Below are 9,504 nucleotides of genomic sequence, written 5' to 3' on the forward strand. Positions count from 1 at the left end.
TGTACACGTATGCGTACTCGTACATCACGCCGCTGTCCCCTTGCCAGTCGTAGACCACGCCCGCCGCTCATCTCCGCCGATCGCGACTCATCTTTCTTGCTGTCGATCGGCCGCGACTCGCAGCGCCACCATCGTGTGCTCGTTAGCAGCAGCGCTTGCCATCGCCGGCCGTAGCGTCGCTTGCCGGCCGTAGTATCCATTGTCTCCCGTTTCAGCACACACCATTGCTGGTGTAGCATTCGTTGTTGCCGGTTCAAGCAAAAGCAAGCGCCCGGTTGCAGAGGAAACCGTCATGTCAGATGCCGCGCACCATGCCAGTTGCAGCATACTGATCGATTGCTCCCAGTCGCGCCCCATGCCGGTTGCAGCATTCGGGCCACGCACACCATCGGTCGTAGCATCCCGGCAGGATGCTCCCAGCTACAACCGGCTACGGCGAAGCTGCAACCAGTGTGCCAAATTGCTACGGCTGACATCACGTTTTGTTGCAACCAGTGAAAGTTGGGGTTGTAACCAGCGCGCGGAGGAGCTGCAACCAGCATAGAAAAATGCTAGGACCGGCAGCTGAGAAAGCTACTATCGGTGTCGCTTTTTGCTGCAACCAAAGAAAGCATAGACTGCGATCGGAGCGCGGACTAGCTGCATCCAGCACAGAAAAATGCTACGACCAACGGCCGAGAAAGCTACTATCCGTGTCACTTTTTGCTGCAACCAAAGAAAGCATAGACTGCGACCGGAGCGCAGAGGAGCTGCAACCAGCGTAGAAAAATGCTACGACCGGTGACGAAGAAAACTACTATCGGTGTCGCTTTTTGCTGCAACCAGAGAAAGCATAGACTGCAACCAGAGCACGGACTAGCTGCAACCAGCACAGAAAAATGCCACCGGCGGCCGAGAAAGCGTCTTCTGTTGCAACCAGAGAAAGCATAGACTGCGACCAGAACGCGGACCAGCTGCAACCAGCAATGAAAAATGCTATGATCGTCGGCTGAGAAAGCTACAACTGTCTCTGAAAAAGCTTCAAGCGAAGACGTGGAAGCTGGGAGGCGACCATGAATGCCACACCCACCGTCGCAGCTCATTGCCGCCGCTCTGCATCACCATCGTAACTCGTCGCGGTTGCCTCACGCAAAAAACTTGTTGTTGCATGGCATGTGCTGGTCCCAACAAACCATCTTGCCGGTTGCAGCTTTCCGTCTCGCCAGTCCTAGCAAATAATCTCCATCAAAAGAACTCCATAAATACTCAACAACAAAAATCTAGCCGGTCACAACAAAATTTCTCACTGGTCCCAACAAATAATCTGGTCATATTACAGCAAAAAAGCTCCATAAATACTCAGCAACAAAAAATCTTGCCGATCACAACAAAAATTCTCACCAGTCCCAGCAAAAATGACCGACGATTCCAACAAAAGAAAGGCTTGACATCGCTGGGTCGTAGCAAAATTCTCGTCTGTCGCAAAAAAAATTCTTACCGGTCCAAGCACAAATGATCGCTAGCAAAACAAAAAATTACTCACAATCGCCAGGTCATAGCAAAAAATCTCGTCGGTTGCCGATCACAACAAAAATTCTCGCCGCTCCCAGCAAAATTGATCGCCGGTTCCAGCAAAAAGTAACTTGCCATTGGTCGGCTGCATCACAAAATTCTCGCCGGTCTCAACAAAAAGCCTCGCCAGTCCCAGCAAAAATGATAGCCGGTTACAGGAAAAAAAAGGATTTGCCATCACTAGGATGCAACAAAAATTCTGGCCAGTCCAAGCAAAACAACTCATCGTTTGTAGCAAAAAAAGAAAAAGTTCGCCGCCGCTGGTCACCGCAAGAAAACACACTATCCCAGCAAAACAACTCGTCGTTTGTAGTAAAAAAAACTGCCGTCGCTGGTCATCTCAAAAGATCACACCGGTACCATCAGAACTACACGTCGGTTGTAGCAAAAAATGCCTCATCGGCCCCGGTCACGGCAAAAAATCACGCCGGTCCATCAAAACGGCTCGCCGGTTGTAGCTCCATATCAAGTTATCAACCGGTTGGAGCTCCTCCGGGTTGTCCTTGGCAATTACAACAACAAAAAAAGAAAAATAAACGAGTGGACACGGCTGGGAATAGAGATAAGCGCGGGAAGAAAAGTGGTCGGGCAGCTCAATAAAAAAAAAGCGGCCAAGGCCCACCAGCATGTGGGTCGTTGATGCAACAAGAGCCAGTCGATCAATGCGGATCGTACGCTGCGCACTCGACCGGCGCACGGTTAGGCCGGTCAGCCGGTGCGCAACGTTTCCCTTTTCAAAATTCCTAATAAATTCTAGAGGCCCACTTAACCCATTGATGCAAGGCAAGAGGTGTGACTAAAGTGTAGTCCCACATTGCTAGTTTAAAATGAGTTGGACCTCTCCTCTTTATAAAGGAGGTTATTTTCCTACATGTATGCGCATGAGAAGAAGAGAGACATACACGTGTGCTACTCCTCGACACACGCCTTACCTCGTCACGACGCGCGCCGGGTTGCAGGAATGAGCCGAGCTGTTGTCAAATTTTTTGCCATGCATGACTAGTATATGATGTCAAACACATATATTGTGTCACGTATGTATGGCGCATACACCTGGTCACGTACATCATTAGGAGAGATAGAGTATAGGTTGTAACCGAATACCTCTTTGTAATCTCTCTCTCTTATCTCTTGTTCTCCAAGATGTAATCTTCTTATCTCCCTAGAAGATCTCCAACTACATTGTATGCGCTGTTGCCAGGGAGGTGCGCCCCTGATCATATAACACGTAACGCGTCCCTCTCATCGAGGTAAGACGCTTCTGCCTATTTGCACATGGTAATCAGAGCTGCCTCTTCCAAACTCATCTAGGGTTCCAGTAGCAATAGCCTCCATGTCTTCCTCCTCCGCCTCCTTCCACTCAAGCCTAAACGGCCAGGTCACGAAGAAGCTCTCTCGCACAAATTATGTGCTATGGCGGACACAAATCACACCTCGGCTGAGAGGGGACGGTCTCTTTGGCTATGCGGACGGCGCCATGCCGGAACTAGCTAGCCTTCTCGTCACCAAGGACAATGACGGAAAGGAGACTTCTGAGCCCAACCCTCGCCACCCCATCTGGGTCAGGGAGGACCAGCAGGTGCTCGGCTTCCTACTAAGCAACCTCTCCAAAGAGGTGCTCGTCACGGTGACGGCGATCACCACCGCGGATGCGCTCTAGACGGCGCTGGCGGGCATGTTTTCGTCGCAGTCCTTGAGTCGCGTCAACAACATCCGCACCGCCCTCATCCATGCCTAGAAAGGTAACCAATCAGTCGCCGCCTACTTCACCTCCATGCGTGGCCTCGCCGATGAGCTCGCCTCGGCCGGCAAAGCCATCCAGGATGACGAGCTGATCTCCTACATCATCCATGGGCTGGACATGGACTACCAGCCCCTTGTCTCGGCCCTCGATGCCTGCGTCACGACCGTCTCCCTCGACGAGCTCTTTGCCATGCTCAGCAACTTCGATCAGCGCATGGCCCAGTTCTAGAACTCCGGTGGCGGCTTCAAGTCGTCTGCAAACGCGGCCACGCGTGGACGTGGCGGCTACTCCTCGCACCACCGCGGTCCTCCTCGTCCCAAGGGCAAGCACGACGGACCCGGCAACTCCACCAACTCCAGCCCTCGCTCCGGCCGCCCCAACTCCACCAACACCAGGGGGCACCGTGGTGGCTATGGCAAGTCCCGTCCCGATGTTGTCCGTTGTCAGATCTGCGGCAAGCCTGGCCACATGGCCAAGGACTGCGGGTACAGATTTGATGAGGATGATGCATCTTCTGAAGACGATGACAAGGTGGCCGCAGCCGTGGAGGGAGCATATGGCGTCGATACCAACTGGTATCTCGACAGCGGCGCCACCAATCATCTCATGAGCGAGCTGGAGAAGGTGACTCTCCGCGAGAAGTATCAAGGGAAGGATCAGATCCACACCGCCAGCGGTGCAGGTATGAGGATCCGTCACATAGGTCATTCAGTTTTTCGTACCCCTTCCCATAAAATCCATCTTCGTAAAATCTTGCATGTTCCTAGTGCCAACAAAAACCTTCTGTCTGTTCATCGCATCACCATTGATAATAAGGTTTTCATTGAGTTTCATCCCTTTTTCTTCTTGATCAAGGATCAGGCCACGAGGAAAACTCTCTATCGAGGTAGATGCATTCGAGGACTTTATCCGTTGATTCCGGAGTTTCGAAGACATAAGAAACAAGCTTGTGGTGCTATCAAGCTTTCGTCCACACGATGGCACGATCGTCTAGGACATGCCTCTTTTTCCATAGTTGAACGTTTGCTTAGGAAGAATAAGCTCCCGTTTGTTGGTGAGCATAATGTTGAAACTATTTTTGATTCTTGCCAAAGAGCAAAATGTCATCAATTGCCTTATCCCATCTCTACGAGTGTCTCTACTAAACCTTTGCAATTAATATTTTCCGATGTTTGGGGTCCTGCCCCTAGCTCTGTTGGGAGACACACATACTATGTTAGCTTTATTGATGACTATAGAAAGTTTTCTTGGATCTATCTTCTTAAGAAAAGATCCGAAGTGTTTCAAGTGTTTAAAAACTTCCAAGCACTTGTTGAACGCCAGTTTGATAGAAAAATACTTGCTGTCCAATCTGACTGGGGAGGGGAATATGAGAAACTCAATTCCTTCTTCCAAACACTTGGCATTTCCCATCATGTGTCATGCCCCCAGGCTCACCAACAAAACGGCTCAGCCGAGCGCAAGCATAGGCACATAGTTGAAGTTGGCTTAGCTCTCTTAGCAGGTGACTCAATGCCACTAAAATTCTGGGATGAGGCCTTCCTCACTGCCGTACACATTATCAACATGCTTCCAAGTCGTGTCATAAACAATGAAACTCCCATCGAAAGACTACTTCAGGTCAAACCAGATTATACATCGCTTCATGTCTTTGGGTGTGCATGTTGGCCAAATCTCCGTCCTTACAACACTCGCAAACTAATGTTTCGCTCAAAACAATGTTTTTTTCTTGGGTATAGTGCTCAACACAAGGGGGTGAAGTGTCTTGACGTCTCTACTGGCCGTGTCTACATTTCACGAGATGTGGTTTTTGACGAGACTAATTAAGTTTCCCTTCTCTGAACTTCATCCTAATGCCGGTGCATTACTCCGCAAAGAAATCCTTCTTTTATCTCCTAGTCTCATCAGGTTTACTCAAGGGGCACAAAACTGTGATGATTATATGATGACTAACCCTCTCACTGCGTTGCATGAGTTGTGTGATGATGCAGGAGACGGTACAGAAGAAAATGGACGAGAAAATTCTGAAGAAATTGGTGCAGCCGGACCTTATTTCATGTGTCCAGAATCTAGGAGCAAATCCCCCCAGGATCAGAGCTGGCAGGTGCTACAGATCCATTAGCCGAATCCACCCCGGGATCTGCACCCACCGCACGCCTGGGCCGATCCGCCCCGGAGTCCGCGCCGACAGCTGCGTCGGGTGCGCCCGACCGAGCAACAGAAGCCGGTCCTGCGCCTGGCCCACGCCAGACAGCGACGGGCGACCGCGTGACTGCTGTCCCGCGCCAATCCTGCTCGCCCACGCCCCCGCCGCCTGTGAGCGCCCGCTTCCCGGTCCAACCGGTGTGTTACAAGCGGCGCGACCTGCGTCGTCCGACCGGCGCGGGCTCCATGGCTGACGCAAGGGGGGCCGAGCCTGGATCTTCTGCGCCTCGTTCGCACGCCAGTGGCTCGTCTGCCGCCACAGAAGATCCAGCGCCTGACACAGCTGATCCGGCGCCCGACACTGCTGCTGCAACCGCATGGGATCGGCGCCTGGTGCAACTCCTGTAGATGCCGTTGGATCCTCTACACTAGCATCACGATGTACACGACTGCAGCAAGGGGTAATACAACCTGTTGATTATAAACATATAACAAAATATTGTATGATCCGCTCCACAGGAGAACCATGAGAACCATACACGCTTGAGGAAGCACTTGGTGATGAACATTGGAGAGAGGCTATGAAAGGAGAATACATGGCCCTTAAAAGAAACAAAACCTGGCATTTGGTCCCTCCACAGCAAGGTAAAAACCTCATTGACTGCAAGTGGGTATTTAGGATCAAAAGGAAATCTGATGGAACCATTGATCGCTACAATGCACGGCTTGTGGCCAAGGGTTTTAAACAACGGTATGGTATAGACTTTGGGGACACTTTTTGTCCTGTTGTTAAAGCAGCCACCATCCGTCTTGTCTTGTCTATTGCAGTTTCCAGAGGTTAGAGTCTTAGACAACTAGATGTACAGAACGTGTTTGTTGAAGAGGAAGTGTACATGAAACAACCACCTGGGTTTGAAAATAAGAATGCACCTCTTCATGTGTGCAAACTTGATAAAGCACTATATGGACTGAAACAAGCTCCTAGAGCATGGTACTCACGTCTCAGTCACAAAATGCAGGCACTTGGTTTTATACCTTCTAAGTCAGATACCTCACTGTTCATTTACAATAAGTGCAACACACATATATTTGTTCTCATATATGTTGATGATATTATTGTCACAAGTTCATCTAATGAGGCTATCTCAGGACTCTTGAAGGATCTCAGTGTAGAATTTGCCCTCAAGGATCTTGGAGAGTTGCACTACTTCCTAGGGATAGAGGTGAAGAAGCATGAAGATGGCATTCATCTATCCCAAGAAAAGTATGCAACAGATTTGGTTAAAAAGGCTGGCTTGCAAGGTTGTAAACCCTCACTTACTCCATTGTCTAGTTCTAGAAAATTATCTCTCACAGAGGGGCAACTGTTGAATTCAGATGACAGCACAAAGTATAGAAGTCTAGTAGGTGCACTTCAATATTTAACACTTACAAGACCTGATATTTCATTTGCTGTAAATAAAGTCTGTCAGTTTCTTCATGCACCTACTACAGTTCATTGGACTGCTGCAAAGCGCATAGTTAGATATGTTAAGCACACCCTCAATATTGGTCTTAATCTTAGTAAGTCATCATCTACACTTGTGAGTGCCTTCTTAGATTCAGATTGGGCAGGATGCCTGGATGATAGACGTTCGACTGGTGGCTTTGCAGTATTCTTTGGTCCTAACCTGATCTCTTGGTGTGCAAGAAAACAGGCCACAGTTTCCAGATCCAGTACAGAGGCAGAGTACAAAGCATTAGCAAATGCTACAGCTGAGATTATATGGGTACAATCCATGCCGAGAGAACTTGGTGTAAAAAGTGCAAAGGTTCCCTGTTTATGGTGTGATAACTTGGGTGCTACCTATCTGTCTGCTAACCCGTTTTTCATGCGAAGACAAAACACATAGATATTGACTTCCAGTTTGTCAGAGAAAGAGTGGCTCAAAAGCAGCTTGACATTCGCTTTGTGCATTCTCAGGTTCAAATTGCAGATGGATTCACCAAGGCTCTTCCCACTAAAAGTTTTGAAGACTTCAAATATAATCTCAACTTGATGAAGTTGTGATTAAGGGAGGGTGTCAAACACATATATTGTGTCATGTATGTATGGCGCATACACCTGGTCACGTACATCATTAGGAGAGATAGAGTATAGGTTGTAACCGAATACCTCTTTGTAATCTCTCTCTTATCTCTTGTTCTCCAAGATGTAATCTTCTTATCTCCCTAGAAGATCTCCAACTACATTGTATGCGCTGTTGCCAGGGAGGTGTGCCCCTGATCATGTAACACGTAACGCGTCCCTCTCATCGAGGTAAGACGCTTCTGCCTATTCGCACATATGAAAGGTCGCATAGGAGCTAAAACGTTTTTGTTATAGTGGAAATTGAATACGAACGCTGCACCCTTCGGCTGCTGCCTGTTCAAGCTCGAGGACAGCAAGCCGCTCCATTAGGAATTTAGGATCACCCTTGTGCATTGGTGAGCTCGAGTGTTACCTGAAGATTGCCCCTTCCATGTTGCATTTGTATAGATCTTGTTTCCTACCGATATAATGTCTGGCTCCCTGTTCCGGTTTATTTTGCTGGTGATCCGTGCGTGACTCCTGTTTTATATCATCTTCCGCTGTTGTTCAGCTGTATTTTCAAGCGATAAACAAATGCTTATGGCTTGCGCTCTCTAGTAAAGCTGCAACAACCAGTCATTCCTTGATTTGCGGAACTAGCTAGCTGCATGATTGTTTCAGTTATTCTGTTTGAGCCATGACTAAACTAATCACCAAGGGTTAGCAAATAAGTTCCAGTACTGAACAAGCAGCTCCAGAACAGAACAGCGAGCTATTTCATTTCTGAATAAGCCAGCTCCAGGGCTGGATGGTTCAATATTAATATTTTTTTTTCTTTGACTTGGTTGGGTGCGCTGGCTATTAAGTATTAACACGGTTTCTTCCACTGCTATCCTATATGGGGTCTTTGGAATCGCCGTGATGATCTGTTGTTTGACAAAGATCTCTGGATCAATGCTACTTCTCTGTTTCTCAGGGGAATGGAGGTTGCTGCACAAGGATGGAGGAGTCACTGAAGGTACTGGGATGCTTCATAGCATATCTGGTAAGCATTTATTGGGCTTAACAAGCGTTGGCCTGGCTTGAGCAAAGCAACAACCATGCAATGCAGCTGGAGGAGAATGAATGATCTTGCTGTGCTGTATCAGTGTCCTGTCTTGCTCCCAGTTTGAAGGCAATTCGAAGCGTGATCTTTCAAAATTTGATATGTTTTAGACTCTTACGCCCTCGTTCTGAACATTCAGAGCTTCAGTAATTTTCAGGTCGACGTTATGAAGCAAAAGCATGGTTCAGGAGCAGACGGTTGGCTGTGTGGCCAGTAAAAGGGCGCCAGCTGCGGCGCGGCATACTGATAGAGACTTGTTTGCGTCATATGGCGAGGCTGGTGTCGGCGCCGCGCTACTTCTACATGCACGATGGACGTCGTCAGGTGTTTTGTGGTGCCTGATCTCGCAGTTGAGCTGTGCCTCAGTGCTGCCTTTCCAGTGGTGGGTGGTACGTGAGACAGATATGCTTGTTCAAATACTAGGTAGATGCTTACTGGTTTACTGAATTTTTGAAGCGGCAAGAGCTTGAGCATGGCAGGTTGGTCCCAAGCTCACGGTGGTACGCACTTTATGCAGGAAAAAGAGGAAACATGGCAGCATCTTCAGCTCTCGGCCGGCTATTTGTTTCATGATTGATAAGAACAAAAACCAGATCACGTACCAAAAAACACAGTCAGTTCTGTCTTCAAGATTGAACTGATGGCTCTAAAGAATGCATATGAGGGCAAGAATGCAAACCATGCATGGGTGTATATTTCTGTCATTACAACCCATCCTTCTGGTTTCATGTATAGATCTCCTGTGTTTGTGTTAAACATGCAGCTAGGGTAGTAGTGATCAAGGTCTTGGTAGTGATAGATACCTCCTTTATGTCGCCCACTCAATTATTTTATAGTTATATGTTGCACTGCTATACAACAAGAGAGGTACAAGCTCCTGGGGCGTGTTTGGTTACCTGCATCGTTTTT

General features: G+C 48.4%; 1 pseudogene; it reads left to right on the forward strand.

Moving 5' to 3' along the window:
• The first annotated feature begins 3,364 nt into the window (after nucleotides 1-3,364).
• On the forward strand, nucleotides 3,365-3,503 carry LOC123118173 (uncharacterized; annotated as a pseudogene).
• Nucleotides 3,504-9,504: the final 6,001 nt, after the last annotated feature.

This window comes from Triticum aestivum, chromosome 5B, assembly GCF_018294505.1.
Source record: "Triticum aestivum cultivar Chinese Spring chromosome 5B, IWGSC CS RefSeq v2.1, whole genome shotgun sequence".
Lineage (NCBI taxonomy): Eukaryota > Viridiplantae > Streptophyta > Magnoliopsida > Poales > Poaceae > Triticum > Triticum aestivum.